This window comes from Carcharhinus amblyrhynchos, chromosome 19, assembly GCF_965287045.1.
Source record: "Carcharhinus amblyrhynchos chromosome 19, sCarAmb.v2.hapA, whole genome shotgun sequence".
Lineage (NCBI taxonomy): Eukaryota > Metazoa > Chordata > Chondrichthyes > Carcharhiniformes > Carcharhinidae > Carcharhinus > Carcharhinus amblyrhynchos.
In genome coordinates, this window is record NC_137342.1 from 46,253,689 (window position 1) to 46,272,813 (window position 19,125).

General features: G+C 40.6%; 1 protein-coding gene across 3 annotated transcripts in view; it reads right to left on the reverse strand.

Annotated features, from left to right (window-relative positions):
• taf3 (TAF3 RNA polymerase II, TATA box binding protein (TBP)-associated facto) overlaps window positions 1-19,125 on the reverse strand; it is a 190,983-nt gene that overhangs the window by 23,903 nt on the left and 147,955 nt on the right. The window lies entirely within an intron of this gene.

The following is a 19,125-nucleotide window of genomic DNA, read 5'->3' on the forward strand; positions in this document are numbered from 1 at the left end:
GGGCTGTTTTGCTACTTTAGGCAAGGTGGAAAATTGGATGAGGATGTGTTATATGGGCAGAGTGGCGAGAGAACTTCTGAAATCCTTGTCCCCTTTCCTTGCTGCCTGCATTCTGTGAATTTCTAACAAGAACGTCTGTGTTCGCTTTTTAACTGAAATCATGGACAATTTGAATTTCCAGCATCAATTTTTTGAGAGTCTAAATAAAGAAAGATGATTGGTTGTTCAAGCACTCATCCATAATTCAGCACTATGGTATCCACACGCACATATACACACAAGCACATATACACACAGATGAACTCAAAGAAAGTGCAGTTGAAGAGAATACTGCATATTTACAAGTTTAGAAACAAATGGAACAAGTTATAATTCAGGGGACCGTCTTGTTCTGGAAAGTGCATTGCAGGCCTATTGGAAAGACAACTTCACTCCTGAAACATAGGTAGGAATTCATTGTTTGTGCCGGCAGGATCTTTTAGTCCCATTGACAGCACACCCCCACTGCAGGTTTTCCAGTGGCATCAACAGGGAATCTCACTGAGCGCGGCAGGGCCAGAAGATCTCACTGCTGAGAAGTATGTGGCTGGGAGGTCAGAGAATCCATCCATAGTTTGATTAAACATAAAGCCTTATGCCATCGTCATTTTTTTAGGATTCTCTCCAGGAGACAGACTTTTTGCAGGCCATGAAATTAGTTCCTTGAAATCTCAGTACTTGGAGATCAGTTTGCAGAAACTGAAAAGGTTTGGAGACCTTATGATGGTACAGTCTCTGGTTTTTAAGGTATTGATGTTTCCCCTTTAAGCCCCTTCTATTAACAGTCAGCATTTAAATATTAAAAGGAACAAACGTGACTGCCTTACCATGGCCTCCTTACAGGGAGATCCCTTTACCAAATATGACAATGGTCTTTGGTTGATGAGCCGCATCCCAACTCTTCAAACTTCAAGAGTTCCTACTGTTGTAAGTGGCAGAAGGTTGTCAACTTTGCTTTGGCAAGTGATTTGAATTTCTCCATGGAGTTTGGAAAAGAAACAATACACTGACTGGATCTTCTCTAGTAGTTGCCATACTTGAAAACAGCAAAAGATAGGATGCCATCAGTTTAGAAAAAATATCAGACGACTGCTTGGAATCCTAATTTCTCGACATTGATGGTTCAGTCACAATTTTACCAGAGCTCTGTTAGTGATGTCCTAATTGAGGTTGGGAAAAGTGTATAGCCAACCTGATGATGCCTTAATCTATTTATTTTTTACTCCATCTTTAAAGTTACAAAGCCAATGCTCAGAATGGACCGGGCAAATCCAAATCCATTCCTTGCTTGCTCCAAAATTCAAAATCCAATTGAATCCAATTCTAGGTCCCTCAAGAGGGACAAACAAGATCCAAGCTGAAAAGGTGAGATACTGCACCCATCTTGGGCTTGTACTTAGCCAAAGAGCTGAGAAGTGATGATGTTGCAGCCATGAAATATTCTTCACCTGGACGTGCCAAGTAGATTCCATGAGAATCAGTCATTACTCAGATACTATTTCAAAATCCCTTTGATTTACAAATATCTCTGGTGACAACACTCCTTTTGTTCACATGGTATGTGAAAGAATTTTGAATAAGAAGCAACTAAATGTATGGTTAGCTCTTATTCTGCTCAAGATGAACATGCTATAAATAAACCACTCATCCTATGTGGAGTCTTTCCTATTGCTCAAACGAAACGCACATGGTGACAATGACTACTGAGTATCATCTTTACAAACTGCCTATCATCCTGTCCTAAACTTCCAGTGTGTAAGCAGATATCAGATTATTACACAGTACTGCATTTTGCTCTGAAAAAAATGCTTCTATTTGCATTAACCAAACTGCTAATCTGATTGGTCTAGGAACCATTTCAGTTGTCAGGATTGACAGTGTTTGGCCTGATAAAAAATTAGAGCTGAATAATTCTATTCAATTTTTTTTTACAACTAAGCTTCTTTTCTTCCCAGCTTAAACTTTGATTTCCATGGTTAACTTCATTCAGTTCAATGATGAAAACTTAGCTAAGGAGTTGCCAGCTACCTGTTATACTAGAATTTCTATTTTCTGAAAAGAGTTTGTTCCGCACAGTACAATTATCCTCCCACATTTTCTTTCTAAAGTATCACCTTTGCTTGCATTTAGTTCATGAATAACAGTTCCTCCAGCAGGCCAATTGAATAGATAGTCTTCAATGGGGAAACAAACACTGCCCACAGCTGTGCTTAATAATGGCCCCATGCTGCTTACGTTTCACCATTTGCACTACTGGTCACGGTGGGCTAACTGCTAAAAACACTGGTCGCATTCATGAAAACGTGCTGCAGGAGGGGCTTTCATCAGTGTCTCTTTACCTAATTCCCCACCACAAAAAGACAAGTATATGGACTAGGTCACAAGCTGCACAGGCTGAAATGCAAGCCTGCTGCTTGACAAGTTACCAATGAGTCAATCTTTTCCACCCCTGACCACACATATTGATGGAAGGTTATCCGTATTCATCATGTGGATAAAGCAATACCAGTAGTTTAATAACCCTTTTATTTAGCTATTGTGTACAAACATTATATGGCCTGCCATATAAATTACCTAATACTGATAAGTGCTTTGCCCACTTAAGGCCACACAATTAACTCAATAGGTTTCAGACAACTGTTCATTAACCAGTTTTCTTTAGACTCATAAGTCTGTTAATCACCTCAAAACAAAAACGCTGGGTTCGAACACTGATTTTCCTATTATATGAAGAAGAGGAATGAATGAGGAGGAAGATATTTAATTAGCAGCAATCACATTTATAGTGAAATATTCGTCCTGGAGACCAAGTCTGGCATAAATGCACAGCTCCAATCTAAACCCTCCCAACATGTTTATGCCTCAATACAACTTAGATTCACAGCAGAATCCTCACAATTAGGAAAATGAAAGGAGTGAGATCTGCAACACAATATGATACAGATGTCAAAAACCCACATGGAAGCAGGCCTCTTTTCTTAAGGACTAATTGCCTGGATACAGAACAACCTAGTATCAACGGATAGTTATAGAATTTACACAGATTTAAGCACAGCGCAAACATGAGGCTAGGCCATTCACAATGAATTGGCCTCAGTTCCCAAGTTAGGGGAAAGAAATTAGGAAATGCCATTGACAAGATGAATTTCTCGGCGCAGGGTGACAGCACAACTGGGCTTGGTTTGGATTTCCTACCGTGGCATGATTTGCTGTTGCACTGTTAAAGGTAATCAGAGAATCATATCATAGAATTCCTACAGTGTAGGAGGCGGCTATTTGGCCCATCGAGTCGGACAACAATTTTACCCAGGCTCTAACCCTGTAACCCCACGTATTTACCTGGGTTTCACATGACCTAACCAGTGGAATTATAGCCCACTTTAGGAATCTTCAGGAGGGGTGGAAAGGGAGAAATGTTGCATGAAAAGAATGTTACTTGTGTATACAAATTGCACCTTCTAATGAGTAACATTTACAAAGACCAACATGTTTGCACCTTCTATTTACAATCTGCACAGATTATATCCAATTTATTTAACATTTTGAAGATAAGCTCTGCAAAGTATTTCTGAGTATCAACATTTCAGAAACATCTGTTTTTTCTTTAGACACGAGCTGCTGATGTACAGTCCTGCTACTAGATCAGTACAACTCGGCTTATAGTCATGTCACTTAGGTGATTTGACTCAGTTAGAAGTGGCTTATTCTCATGTCTTCAACAGATGGTGGGGATTAAAGATGTGTGTAGGGAATAGTGCCTGTCTAACACTATGACTATAGTGTGGCATTAAATAAATGTTCTGTGGAAGGGGTATGATCTTCTGGTGGAGATATCGAATTAAAATGGAGGCTGCTTTTGCAAGATTGATAAAGATCTAAAGATCTTGATGCAATAAATGCACAGAAAGTGGGTAATGCTACTGTCCTGGCAAATATAATACTTCCTTAATTATAGGTCCCCGATTCACTCAACACCAATAAATGTCCATTTATTATATCATACTTCTGTATTATAAATCTGTAATTTCATTCAATAAATCACATTTGACCAACACAGTTTCACAGTGGCCTCACAGCTCCAAGGGCCTGGGTTTGATTCCTGGCTTGAATCACTGTCCGTATGGAGTTTGCACATTTTCTCCGTGTCTACAATGGGTTTCCTCCAGTTTTGTCCCACACTCCAAAGATACGTAGGTTAGATGCATTGGCCATGTGTGCCCCTTAATGTTCTAGGATGCATAGATTAGTGGGGTTAGCAGGCTAAATATGTGGGATTATGGAGATAGGCCCAACGTGGATTGTTGTCAGTGCAAGCTCGATGTGCCTCCTTCTGCACTGTAGGGTTTCTATTCTATTTGGACAGAATATTTAACTGCAGAGGATTGCTAAAACTCTGGGTTGTTACAAATACCTTTAGGAATGAAGCATTCCTATTGATACCGGTCAAATGCAATGATTCATTTGAGAAGTGGGAATTCTTCAAACAACTTCTTCATACATGCAAATAGCTACCCCATTCAAAGTTTGAACCTACACACTTCATAAATTGGCCCACTGCACTGTTTAATATCAAAAATACCAAGTTTAGAGGATGGTGCTTTTGCCAAATAGTGTTTTTTATTCCTTGAAAATACAGAACTGTTCAGTCAATGTTCTGGAATCTTGGAGCCTGTGGGACACAGCATAGAAATTTTCTATTTTCTCTTCTGATGTAACAACTGTAGGTATGTTAAAGCCAACAAGTAGCAAAATTGTAAGTGGGCAAAGATAAGAAGAAATGCCTATTGCCACATTATTCGGGGCAGTCAAATTCAGTAGCAAAAGCACCCCAGGCCTTCAGAAAATCGCACCCAAAATCATTTGTATCAGACAGATATTGCCTGATTCACAGACAGGCTTGATGCTGAAGTGAAAAAAGAAAGTCAATGCATGGCTGCATTTGTAAAAATGGGGAATGATGGCATGAGAATGGGAAGTCGCACTTTCTAGCTGCTGAATTCAGGTTACTTGACCTCACGGATTATGATTCCTTTTAGAGCGTTCATAAAATGTAATTGAAACATGCACTCTAAAACAGCAATTAAAACTTTACCTTAATACTGATTTATTAATGAATTCGTAAGATTCAGATGAAATAAATAAGATTAGCCTGTGGAGTCCAACTCTTTTGGAAAAAAAGGATTCCAACTCTTTTGGAAGCCTGTGGGTTAACTGATTCCAAATTAAAGATGTAACCCTTCATCAAGTGAAACATCAGCGGTGTAACAGAAGTGAAACACAGCTTGTGCAAAGGCATCAGAGGTACTAAAGTAATTTGCTACTACTACTTTTCCTTAAGACTAATAAATCTTAAGCAATCAGTTAAATTAGCACAGTTGCTGATTACTACCACGAGTTGTTATTGAACAGAGGATGATTAAGGAAAAATCATTAGCTGAAACTAATTTTTTAAGGGGCACCTGAACAGAGCACATAAATGTTTAAAATCTACATCGGCCAATTAAATTTCAGATCCATTGAGGATAAGATCTTCTAAAGTGATTGAATAAAGCAAAGCAATTAAATTTTTGTGTTGATCACATCTATAGATAAACGCTTTACAGAGAAACTCTGAATTCACAGTAGCAGTGAATTAAGTCTCATTTGGGTTTGACTATCTAACTTACAGAACCATTCATTTGGGCTTCAATCCACATCACTCTTAATTGCTTCCTCCATTGTTTTTTTTGCCTTCCAATATGTTATTCCTTTTAGGACAAAGCATCATTCATTTGGTAGCTTTAATCTGACACAGAATTTAACCATTTAAAAAAATACCTTCAGTGACATCACCAGTAGCATTCCAGCAAGATAAACTTGCATCCTTCATTACAAGCCGCTTATTAGCTTTCCATATTACAAAGAATATTTTATAGATACTCCACCTGAATTCAAAGACTATTTAGTGAAAAACTGTAGAAAATTGGATAATGATATAATTAAGCTAAATGTATAGGAAACAAGAGGATTTGAAATTTTGGTTAGCAAAAGCATCCAAGGGTTTGTAAAAATACCAATATTCAGAGTACTTATTCACATTATGCTGACTGTATCCTAACTTGCAAGCAAACCCCAGTTACCCACACCTCTGCTGCTGGTATACTGCCAACTAATTTCCATATTCTCCTCAATTTTATAAATAATCATTAAAATATTCATGTCCCATATTGGTTCGCAGTCTGGCAATGCCTATTTTAAATATCTCATTTTTATTTTCAAATCCCCTCCAGCACCTCGCCCCTCCGTCTTTAGCCTTCTCCAGTCCTACAACCTTTCTCCGCACTCTTCCAACTCTAGCCTCTTAAGCGTTCCCAATTTTCGTCACTAACCTTTATGAGCCATGCTATTAACTGCCTGGCCCCTAAACTCCGGAGCTTTCACCCAAAAAGTCTACACCTCTCTCATTCTCACTTCTTTAAGATACTCCATAAAACCTACCCTTTGACCAAGATTTTGGCCACCTGTCCTAATATTTTGTAAGACTTTGTTCGATATTTGCTCCTTTTATCACATTAAAAGTTGTTGTACAAATACAAGGTGTAGATTTATAAAATGAAAGTTGACAGTGTCAGTGATATTATGACATACTGTTATGCTTTTACAAAGTCAAAAGTTGTTTTCTGTCCAAGCTGTCACACATTCCAAAGGCTGCTTCATATATAACCTGAGGGGTAGGTTTGACAATAATTTTGGTAAAGTGATCAGCTGTAACTGTGTAAGCACAACCTTGGGACCTCAAGACTAAAAGGAACCCATTTGGTTATTGTTATGATGGCCATGAAGGACCAGCGATAGATCTCCTGTGGGCTTCATTGTGTACACAATAGAAGCAGGAGTAGGCCAACAAGCCCTTCAGGCCTGCCCCGTCACTCAATTCAAACTTGGCTGATCAATGCCGGCCTCAGCTCCTTTTCTATGCTATTTCCCCAAAGCCCTCTATTCTTCAATCTATCAAATATTTATCCTCCTCAACTCTAAATACCTCTAAAATCCAGCTTCCACTACCCTTTGGGCAGAGTCCAGAAATTCATCACCCTCTATGAGAAGAAATTTCTATGCACCTCAATTTTAAATGACTATCCCTTTATTTTGTAACTGTGTCCCCTTGTTTGAGACTGTCCCACTAGTGAAAATATCTCACCATCTACCCTGTCAAGCCCCATCAGGATCTTATATGTTTGAATAAGGTGACCACTCACTCTCCTAAACTCCCAAGGGAAACAGACCCAGAATATTTAGTCTCTCTCGATCAGACAATCCTTTCATCCCAGGAATAAGCCTGGTGAATCTCCTTTGAAGAAGAAGAACAACAACAAAATCAGCCCGGGAAACAGGCCCTTTGGCCCAACGAGCCCGCGCCGCCATCTCAACACTACCAGTCCCCTTCTCCACCCATGACCCCTGTCTAATGTTTTATGGCCATCCAGATTGAGGGAACTGTCTCCAAAGTAACTATATCCTTTTTAAGGTAAGGGGACCAAAACTACACGCAGTATTCCAGAAACAAGACTCTGAACAATTGCAACAAAACCTCCCTATTTTTAAACTCTAATCCCTTTGCATTAAGGGCCAAAATGCCATTTGCCTTCTCGACTACTTGTTGGACCTGCTTCCTAGCTTTTTGTGATTCATGCACTAAAATGCCAAGTTCGTCCGTGCTTCATTCAGTCTCTCTCCATTTAGATAATAATCTGCCTTTTGATTCCTCCTACCAAAATGCATGACCTCGCACTTCCTCCACATTAAACTCCATTTGCCAGGTTTTCGCCCAGTCTATCTATATCCAGTTGCAGAATCACAACATCCGCATCACAATCTGCCCTTCAACTTATCTTGGTATCAACAGCAAATTTGAGAACCTTACATTCTGTTCCTTCCTCCAGGTCATTAATGTAAATAGTGAACAATTGCGGGCCAAGAACCGATCCCTGTGGTACACCCATATACTTCCCATATTTCCACTTAGAAAAGGACCCATTAATTCCAAATCTATTTTCAACTGATGGCCAGTTGTCAATGCATGCTAACACACTTCTGCCAATTCTATGGGCTTTTACTTTATGCATCAGCCTCTAATATTTACAGGTTGTCCTCTATCTATTCCCTCTGTTAAATCCACAAAGAATTTAAGCAAATTTGTTAAACTTGATTCATCTTTCATAAAACCATGTTGACTAGATTTGATTACATATAACTTTCCTAAATGATTAGCTAGTTATTCCTCTTTCTTGCCAATAATAGATGTTAAACTAACTGGCCTATTATTCCCAGGCTTCTGTCTTTCTCCCTTTTTGAACAAGGGCATCACATTGGCTGTTTTCTAATCCTTTGGTACCCACTTGGAATTTAGCAATTTACAAGTTGCCTTACTGAATGAGCAAAGGTTTGCCCAATGCAAAGTGGTCAGCAAGGGTTTTTAATCCTGTAACATTACCCGGCCTGTTATTGTATATCCCGAAGTGAAAACTGCCTGACTGCAAGTTGCAGGCACAACCCTTTCCTTTGGTGCACAATAAAGGGTGTTGATCACAGAAAACTGGCATTTGGTTGAATCTCTACATTGGTAAGGAGGAGAAAATAATTTTCTCCTCCATTTTTGGGAGAAAAATAATTTTCTCCTCCATCTCTCTCTCCAGGCAACATCTGTAAGTCAAGAATCTGCTCTGGCAAGGAAAAGCCATTGGGTGGGATTTTACAGCCTTGCTTGTCCCGAAACTGTAAAATCCCGCCAAGGTCAATGGACATTTCCATTGTCCACTCCTCCCTACTCCGATTCCCATAGCGGGAGTGGTGGTAAAATTCCAGCCGTTATGTCTCTTTCCGGGAAACTCAAGCCCTATGATATCAAGGAGAAAGACTGGGTCCAATATACTAAGTGCACGCATTACTTCTTCCGTGCTAACAACATTGAACGAGAGGAATGACAAAAAGTAATATTGCTGACAGCATACAGGCTCTTGACTTTCAGCATGATAAGAAATCTGACCTATCCAGATGTCCCTGACTCAAAAACTTTTAATGAGTTAGTAGAACTGGTTAAAAAAAAAAACACTGCGACCCGAAGCCCTCTGTAATATTGCTTCAACATGGCTGGGAGAACTCTTGGGGAATCTATCACTGAGTACTTGACCAGGTTACGGAAATTAACTGTATATCGCAAATTTAGACCTCTTAATGAAATGTTGAGACAGATTGATATGTGGCATAAATGACCTAACCACTCAAATGAAGCTGTTAGCAGAACCCAATTTGTACATTAAAAATGCCATTGAAATAGCCTCATCACTTGACAATGCAGAAAAAAGGGGCTCAGAAAAAAGCCCAATAGCTTTTCCTTGGGGCTCGGAAATACAGGGGGCAGTAGGCAGCAACGTTCATTGTGTAAAAACGGTGTTAAAGGGCCCCTTTCGATATAGGAACCCTAATGTCACCACCTTGTCTAATGTCAAGGAAAGACAGTGATGACCCCAAGAGTATTAGAGAACATACTCCAGAAAGGTGCAGTTGCCAGAAGATGGATGATTGCAAGCACTGTCAAAGAAAACAACCATGGTGACGTTTCAGGAATAAGCAAAACGCGTGCTGCCTAGGAAGAGCACAGAGGTCAGTACCTGAATGTACTATGCAGGTATCCCCTCCTCCAGAGACAGGGACACCACAACTGAATTGTTTTATTACAACAAAAGTTGTCCTGATAGTGATGAGTTATTGGTGAATGGCATCCTTTGAAGATGGAGGTGGACACAAGACCTGCAGTCTCTTTTTTTGGAGAACAGACAAATAACCGTCTCCAATTGGGCATCCAACTCCGGAGGTTGGAAGACATGAACGGCAGATTAACCACCTAAATGGGGGAATCTTTACTAATAAAAGGCCCCAGAAACTTAAAAGCAGCAATCAGCTCATCCCGTTGTACAAGAGTACAAATTATTCCTTAGGGAGACAGACTGGCTCCAACAGATCAGCTAAACAGGTTGGAAAACTTAAGGCTAGGCTTGGAGGGACTGTACAAAGTTTTAAGTAGTTACCCTGGAAAAAAGTAAAAGGAGCCAAGGCCAATATCTACATTGACCCCATGCTATACCTAGATATTTCAGAGCAAGGCCATTCCCTTATACTGGAGAAGGTGAAAACGGAACCAGGATACGTTGAAAGCTTAGACATAATAATGTTCTCCAAGTTGGGCATGAGCCATGCCTATCTTCAGCTGGAACTGGACAAGTCTTCCTGGAAATATGTGACAATCAACACACATAAAGGACTCTACAAGTATACCAGTTTGCCCTTTGGGGTCTTGTCAGTGTGTGCAATCTTCCAAAGAGTTATGGAGAACATCCTTCAAAGGCTGCCCAAGGTGGTAGTATATACTTAGATGACATTGGTAATGGGGGCTTCAGAACAGAGACACCTGGCCAACCTAGAAGTCTTGGATTGATGGCTGCATCCCATTAGTGAAAATACCACTTGTGTCGCCACTGTACATTAACAGTGCAAAATAGCTTACTTAATCTGGTGTTCAAATTTTTAAGATACTTTACCTTTACAGGGTAATTTGAAGTAGGCTGGACAATTTTCAGGTCTGAAAATGGCAGCCTTCAGTTCAATCAGAGCACACATGCCAACTAAGCAGTACTCTTTTTTTTCCTGTAGTATAGATTGTCATGATCATTTGAAACTTGGCATTTTTGCATTTGTTCTTGTGAGTGAGCTTTGACAGGATGTATAGTGTCAAGTTTTGCACTAACAACGAGGTAGTATGATGAAAGTAGCAAGTGGGGCTGGAAAATATTCTAAATGCGAGTAACAAGAGATAAAACTCTCATTCGGATTCAGTGTCAGCCTGCAGTGAAAAAAATTACCTTGCTTTAAAAATAACTTGTGCCTAGCATTGTTATGTCACCAAACATATATCAATGTGCAAAATCCGAAGATCGCATTTGGATGTCCGGAAGTAATACATAGCATACGTAAGCCACCTCTTCCCAGCCAGTCACCGCCATTAGTATGAATTAGAGAAAAAAAATCTGCAAGACATGATATTCCAACCAATATGGTGATTTCTTATGATGTCAGTGGCAAGCATTAAGAAGGAATGTGGATAGTATGCAAGCAAGTAATTTACAAAATCAATATATTCCACTGTCAAAGTAACTGTAAAATTGTCACTGCATCATGTAAACTTATCTCTTGATCTGTACAGCAAAGACTCCACGCTTCACTGGATTCTGGAATGCTTCATACTCAGACTTTATTCTATTTGGCAGTAGATACTTGGCCTAGTTGTCTTATACAAAGTTATGTCGTGCAGTGTGCAGCACTCAATGACAAAAGAGAACTTTTTCCTGATACAAAGAAAGGTAGTGCGTGTTCCACATCACCTTGGAAAAGGACCAAATGAAATTTAAAAAAACACATGCCATTACAATGTTCATTACAGCATAACACAAGGTTGGTAAATCTTTCAACTACATATTGAAGGTTTTTGTCCTATGTGACAGTAATAACTGGATCTATTATGGAAAATTGGATTTAAAAAGTATTTATGGAATGAGGACCTAGCTGACTAGGCATTTTATTGTCCATTCTAATTTTCCTTGATGAGGCAGTTGTGACTTGCCTTTTTGAACAGCTGAAGTCCGTGTGGAACAGGTACACCCACAACGCTGTTAAGGAGGGAGTTCAAGGATTTTGATCCAGTGACAGTGAAGGAACAGCACTATAAGTCATCTAGGGATGGAAGTCTGCTGTCCTTACCTGTTCTGGTCCACATGTGAATCCAGACCCACAGCAATGTGGTTCACTCTCAAATGCTCTCTGAAATGGAGGCAGTTAGGGATGGGCAATAAGTGCTGGCCCAGCCAGCTATGCCTGCATCCCGTGAATGAATAAAAATAAAGTCAGGATGGTAAGTGGCTTGGAGGGGAACTTACAGACGGTGGTTTTACCATGCATCTGCTGTCCTTCTAGGTGGTAGAGGTTGGGGATTTGGAAGGGGCAATTGAAGGAGCCTTGATGAGTTGCTGGAATGCATCTTGTGGATGGTGCACACTACTACTATTGTGAGTTGGTGATGGAGGGAGTGGATGTTTAAAGTGGTGGATAGGATGCCAATTCATTGAGCTACATCGTCCTAGATGGTGTTGAGCTTCTTGAGTACTGTTGGAGCCGCACTCATCCAGGCAAGTGCAGAGTATTCCATTTCACTCTTGACTTGTGCCTTGTAAATGGTGCACAGTCTTTGGAAAGTCAGGAGGTGAGTTACTCATGGTAGAAGTCCCAACTCTTATGGCCACAGTATTAATATGGTTGGTCCAGTTCAATTTCTGGTCAATGGTAACCCCCAGAAGTTTGGTAGTGGGGGATTCAGCAACGGCATGGCCAATTAATATCAAAGAAAGCTGATTGGTTTCTCTCTTGTTGGAGATGATCATTGTCTGGCAGCTAAGTGGCACAATGTTACTTGCCACTTGTCAGCCTAAGCCTGAATGTTGTCCAGCTCTTGCTCCATACGAGTACAGACTGCTTCAGTATCTGCAATCATCAGCAAACATCCCCACTTCTGACCTTATGATGGACTGTGCATCATTGATGAAGATGGTTAGGGTTAGGGCAATACCCTGCGGAGCTCCTGCAGTGATGTCCTTGGCCAAGATGATTGACCTCCAACAATCATAACCATCTTCCTTTGTGCCAGGTATGACTCCAACCATTGCAGAGTTTTCCCTGATCCCCACTGACTCCAGTTTTGCTAGGGTTCCTTGATGCCACATTTGATCAAGTGCTGCCTTGATGTCAAGGGCAGCCACTTAGCTCACCTCAGACATTCAGCTCTTTTGTCCGTGTCTGGATTAAGACTAATTTTTTGATTTGATTTATTATTATTGCATGCATTGGAATACAGTGAAAAGTGTATTGAGGTCAGGAGCTTAGTAGCTACAGCAGAACCCAAACTGAACATTAGTGAACAGGTTACAGCTGGGTAAGTGCCGCTTGATCGCACTGTTGAAGACCCCTTCCAGCACTTTTCTACCAGTTGAGAGCAGCCTGATGGGGCGATAATTGGCCCAGTTCAATTTGTCTTGATTTTTGCACTCACTACATACCTGGACAATTTTCCACATTGCTGGGTGGATGCCAGTGTTGTAGCTGCACCAGAATAGCTTGGCTAAGGGCACAGTTAGTTCTGGAGCGTAAGTTTTCAGTACTATTGCTTGAATGTTGTTAGGGCTCATAACCTTTAAAGTATCAGTGCCTTCAGCTGTTTCTTTATATCATGTGGAATGAAACAAATTGGCTGAAGTCTGGCATCTGTAATCCTGGGGTCCTCCAGAGGAGATGGGTCATCCACTCAATATTTTTGGCTGAAAATTTCTGCAAATGCTTCAGCCTTGTATTTTACACTGATATGCTGGGCTCCATCAGGTCGACAAAGCTATGTGATCCCACAACCAACAGATCAGATCTAAGCTCTGCAGTCCTGCCACATCCGGCTGTGAATGGTGGTATTGAGGATGGGAATATTTGTGGAGCCTCCTCCAGTGAGTTAATTGTCTGCCATCATTCACAACTGGATGTGGCAGGACTGCAGAGCTTAGATCTGATCTGTTGGTTGTAGGATCACTTGGCTTTGTCTACCGCATGCTGTTTCCACTGTTTGGCATGCTGGTAGTCCTGTCAGGTCAACATCCAAGTTTTAAGTATGACTGGCGTTGCTTCTGGCATGCCCTCCTGCATTCTTCATTGAACCAGGGTTGATGCTCTGGCTTGGTGTTAATGGAAGAGTGGGGGATATGCTGGGGCATAAGGTTACAGATTGTGGTTGTAATATAATTTTGCTTCTCCTGAGGGCCTGCAGCAGCTCATGGATGCCCTGTCTTGAATTGTTTGATCTAATTGAAGTATATTCCATTTAGCACAGCGGTAGTACCACAAAATACGATGGAGGGTATTCTCAATATGAAGGTGAGACCTGATCTCCACAAGGACTCCTATCAATAATGCCATTAGCAGTTCCATCTGCAACAGATAGGTTGGTGAGGATAAGATCATATGCTTTTCCCTCTTATTGATCCCTGCACCACCTGCCACAGACTCAGTTCAGCAGCCATGTCCATTAGGACTTGGCTGGTTCAGTCAGTTGTGGTGTTACTGAGCCACTCTTGGTGATGGACGTTGCAGTCCCCATCCAGAGTACATTCTGTGCTCTTGTCACCCTCAGTGCTTCCTCTGTGGTGCATCAGCAGAGGGGGTGGGGTTAGGGAGTAGTGGTGGTGGTGGTAATAATAATGATCACCAGGATGTTTCCTTGCCCATGTTTGACCTGATGCCATGCGAGTCGGGAAAGTTGAAATGAGTTTTATAATCTGATAGTTTCAGTAAAGTGCCTCATGGATCACATGACAATAGAAGAATACTGCTCCTTGAACCACGATGTTCAGGACTTGACTAAATCAAGAATGAAAGGGAGAACTTCAAATCACATAGTACCTTTTGTGACCTCAGCGCATCCCAAAGCACTTTATTGCTACTGAAATACTTTTTGATTTGCAGTCAGCAGCAATTTGCAAATGGCACAACTTGCGTTGCTTGGGAGACACCCCATTTGCCAGGACACAGGGAGAATGCCCTTGCTCATCTTTAAAAAGTTCCATGGGACCTTGGACATCAACTCAAGATGGTAGGTACAGCCTCAGTTTAACATTAAATTGAATAAATAATACATGTGACAATGCAGCACTCTCTCCATATTGCAGTGAAGTGTCAGCAAGAGTTAGGGCTCTGTTTTCCTCTGGAACCTGTGCAAGTTTGAACCAGACTGTTTGCAAACTCAGCAACTTACCTGACCCAAGGCTAAGCTCCTGAACCCATAACCTCTCCATCACAGAGGCCAGCCACTTTTACATCTGTGCCAATGCCCATTTCTGCCTCTGCCTGAGCCCATTTGCCGTTGATGCCTTCACGCATAGTTTTGCTGTATTCCAATGTTCTCCCAGCTGGTCTCCCACGAACATTCATTCATGCAAAACTCCGCTGCTTGTTTCCGATCCTAGCAGTTCCCAACATCTATATAATATAAAAAAATGAAGCACCCTACCTATTTTCTCTGTCTTCTCCTGTTGGGAACTCGCCTGCATTTTACCTTTGCTGTCTTTGTTGCTTTTCCCAGGGTTTTTGCACCCTTTTGGATTTTTGTGCCCTTTTTGGGTTTTTGTTTATGTGGGTGCATGGGACCTTGGTCTTCAACCCCAAGTGCCATGGTCATGTGCATGGTCCTAACCAACATAAAAGGTCTAAACTATGCACGTGTGGTTCTTTTCCAGCACGTGCAGGAAGCCCAAGATTCATCAGATTTTGGGAGATGACAATCACCTAGCTGAAGACAAAGGTTAGTTTTAGTTCAGTTAAATGAATTTTGAATATTTTTTTTGTGGCACACTTGGGCAGATGTCCATGGCGCACATACTGGCTGGGAATCACTGTTCTGACTGGTAGGAATCACAAAGTCTGACTGACCAATCACCCCGTGCTCATTGATCTAATATGGATCCTGTTTTCTCAAAATTTGAAGCGGTTCTCAAGTTTAAATCCTTTTGTTGCCTAACCCCTCTCTATCTCTGTCACACAAAAACTACTCATTCTTCAAATGCTAGCTTCTTACACTTTTAATGACCCCTGGCCGGCATGTCTTCTGCCTTCTGAGCTCTTCACTCGAATTTTTTTCCTGAACACCTCCATCTCACTCTGTTCCTTTAAATCCTTCCTTAAATTCCCTTTTGAAAAGACTTTCCTGCTTCTTTGGTTTGGCAGTGATGTTTGTCTGATTAAACACCTGCAAAGCACGTTGGGATGCATTTCTGCTTTAAAAACGCAACATAAATGCAAGTATATGTAAATTCAAATATTAAAAAAAAACTGTCTGGCCTTATTAAAAGTTAAGCAGAAGTGATATCCCATCTCCTTCCCAATTAACTGGTATGATCTATGTGAAACTGCTAAGTGGTTGTGAGGCATGATGCTTTTCTATTCCCTTAGCACCTGTCTGGGGGATGGGGGAGCCTTAGTCTCAAAGAGAGTTTACAGTAATTATCAAAGAGTTGATTTTTATTGTTGACAATATGTGATTGATGGAAGACTTTACACAGCCTGAAATGGACATATTGTGCTCATCTTGTGCTGTGTATGTAGTTATGCTACATTCCTAGAAGTAATTACACAGGGGACAGGCTCCCCTGGAACGAAACCCATCATCTTCTGGCCTTAGGGTCAATCACTTAAGTACTACAATATACAACTGATCACTGTGTTTCATTCTCACACATCATTAGTGTCATTATAAAGTCAACCAAACTGTCTCAGGTCAGCACCTTCAGTTCCGAGACAGGAGCCACATGCAGGTTCTTTTTCATTTTTACCCACAAGTACAGTCAACTACTACTACTTCATGATGACAAATATTCTAGGAATGTGTAAAAGGAACACTGCGTACTTGTCAGTGAAATACAAGGCAGCAACATAATCTTGGGGGTTTAGATGACATTAATTCATGAAAATATAGCACTAACGATCTAGGGCTGTCATCTGAACCCCAAAGCTGGGATAATGTCTTGGAATTAAGGAAACAGCATTTTTGTCATTATAATAGTGATTTTTGTTTCTTGTTTTCTTTTCTCTTGGATGTGACAGGCATGTTGTACATTTCATTTTCTACTTCCAGTATTTGTACCTTTTTGCATTTTGCACAAATTGACTACTGACATTTCTGGTGCCTGTTTCTTATTGCTCTTTGCTTTCACTCGTTCTCAGTGGCTCCTGCTTCCCCTGTCCTGTCGTGCTTAGTCCACTTGTTCTGTTAATCACTGATGGGAATTTAGCTGAACCTGTTGCTCAAGCTTTTTGAGGAACAGTCACTGATTTCTTTCCTTAATGAGACAACCCGAACTTGGCAACCTAATATTCCTTCACAAGGGTTTCCTGTCTTTTGTACAGCAAATAATAGAACATAGAACATAGAAAGGAGGAGGCTATTTGGCCCATCGTGTCTGCACCGACAACAATCCCACCCAGGCCCTATCCCCCCTTAACCCCACATATTTTATTCCATTAATCCCTCTAACCTAAGCATCCTGGGACACCAGGGGGCAATTTAGCATGGCCCAATGCACCTAACCCGCACATCTTTGGACTGTGGGGGGAAACCAGAGCACCCCGAGGAAATCCACGCAGACATAGAGAGAACGTGCAAACTCCACACAGACAGTGACCCAAGCTGGGAATTGAGCCCGGGTCTCAGGAGCTGTGAGGCAGCAGTACTAACCACTGTGCCACCCTGAACAGCACAGCTTTGCAAGTTTTACCATTCACATGAGAGCAATTTCAGAACATACCAGCAGTGCAAACAATCACATTAAAACTAATAGATAGCACAAATATAATTTATTTTTCTGGAATCGTCAAGGTCAGTACTCACACTGAGCAGGCATTGGCACTATATTTGTGTCTTTCTAATTGTTCTTTTATTGTACTCTTTGTTTTGTAATGCCAATTTCTTAATTTGAAATCACACACATCTGATTGATTCATAAAGTAGATTCAGCTGATGTATATGTGGGGTTATAAGGATAAATACTATTTTCAACAGCCCATTTAGATTAATCCTGCTTGGTTTTACTAATCGGTTACTTTGCTGTGAAGGTAGTAGTATCAGTTTCAGTAGCACTGGGGATTTAAGCAGTTGATCAGTCAGAGTTGATGCACACACCAAAGAAAACGTCTTTCGACTACAGAGAACAAAATAAAGCCTGCAAAATAAAATGTTAAAATGATAAGGGGAAAAGAATACCTTAAAGAGAAATTTAAACAGGAATGGAATTTAGCACTGTTTGGATGCAAATTCAGATTCAGCAAATCTGGCTGCAGAAATTGAAGTACATTGTTACAATCAGATTCTTCATTTCTAATTTGAAAGCTATACGATTTGCCATTTGGAATTCCCTCCAATTTAAATAATTTTAACTTGCAGTTATTTTATAAGATCATGAATCTGTACAGCTGTGATTCAGGACTCTTTACTGTTCTCCTGCATTCTCTAAGATTCCACAGTTGTTTTGGAAGATTGTTTTAAAAATTGCATATGGCCACAATTATGGGAAAGCATTTCCATATCTCTTCCAGTATTTCCACAAAATATAGGAATGACCCTGGACACAAGAGAGCTTGTCAGCTTGTTCTTAATGTTGATGTGTCATTTTTGCTAACTGAAAGAGTGTGCTGTGAAAGTTAACTGCATCCTCAGTGCCTATAATACCTTTGATGAACCAACTGTAAGACTGCAGACAGTATCATATTTCGTAACAGAGATCTAGCAGCACCAGAATTATTTTTGACCATGGATTTAGAATATTGCTTCTCATCGCCCCTACTATTTTGGGTATTAATAATTTTTATGGGCATTCAGGTTTAGTTTTGTTGAAAACAGTTAGAATATACTTAAGTTTTGAGCACTGTTAGGTTATCAAGGGGATTGGTTCGTCCAGCTGGATCGGGTTAGACAACTAGCAAGTGGATCAGATAAACCCGAACAACAGGATTCAACCCATGTTCCAGCTGAGGTAGACTTGGGACCTTGCCCTATCCGTAGTGAAAAAATAAATCGCTGCACTTAGCTGTGGTTTGATGAGTGTTTGCCAAGGACCTACTTTCAGGTAGAGAATTAAAGAAGAAGATGGCCTTCACAATAGTGTGTAATCTAGTCCTTACCCAAATTCCATGTACCCAACAAGTGATCAGAAGTAGGCAGCTAACTTAATTTTAACAGTATCTAAACCAGCTGTGCAGAGCTTAACTGCAGCATTCTTACTCTCCCTCCCATTGGGATTGGCTAACTTACTGTGGCCTTGTGGTCAACCTAGGGATTCACTTGATTGTATATTTCAGAGGATAAAATCAGAGTTAATGCTGTCACCCAGAAATATATTACAATAATATATGAAGAGGATAAATATTTAATAGAATTACTATATAATACTGAATACTTTAAATGCGTTTTGA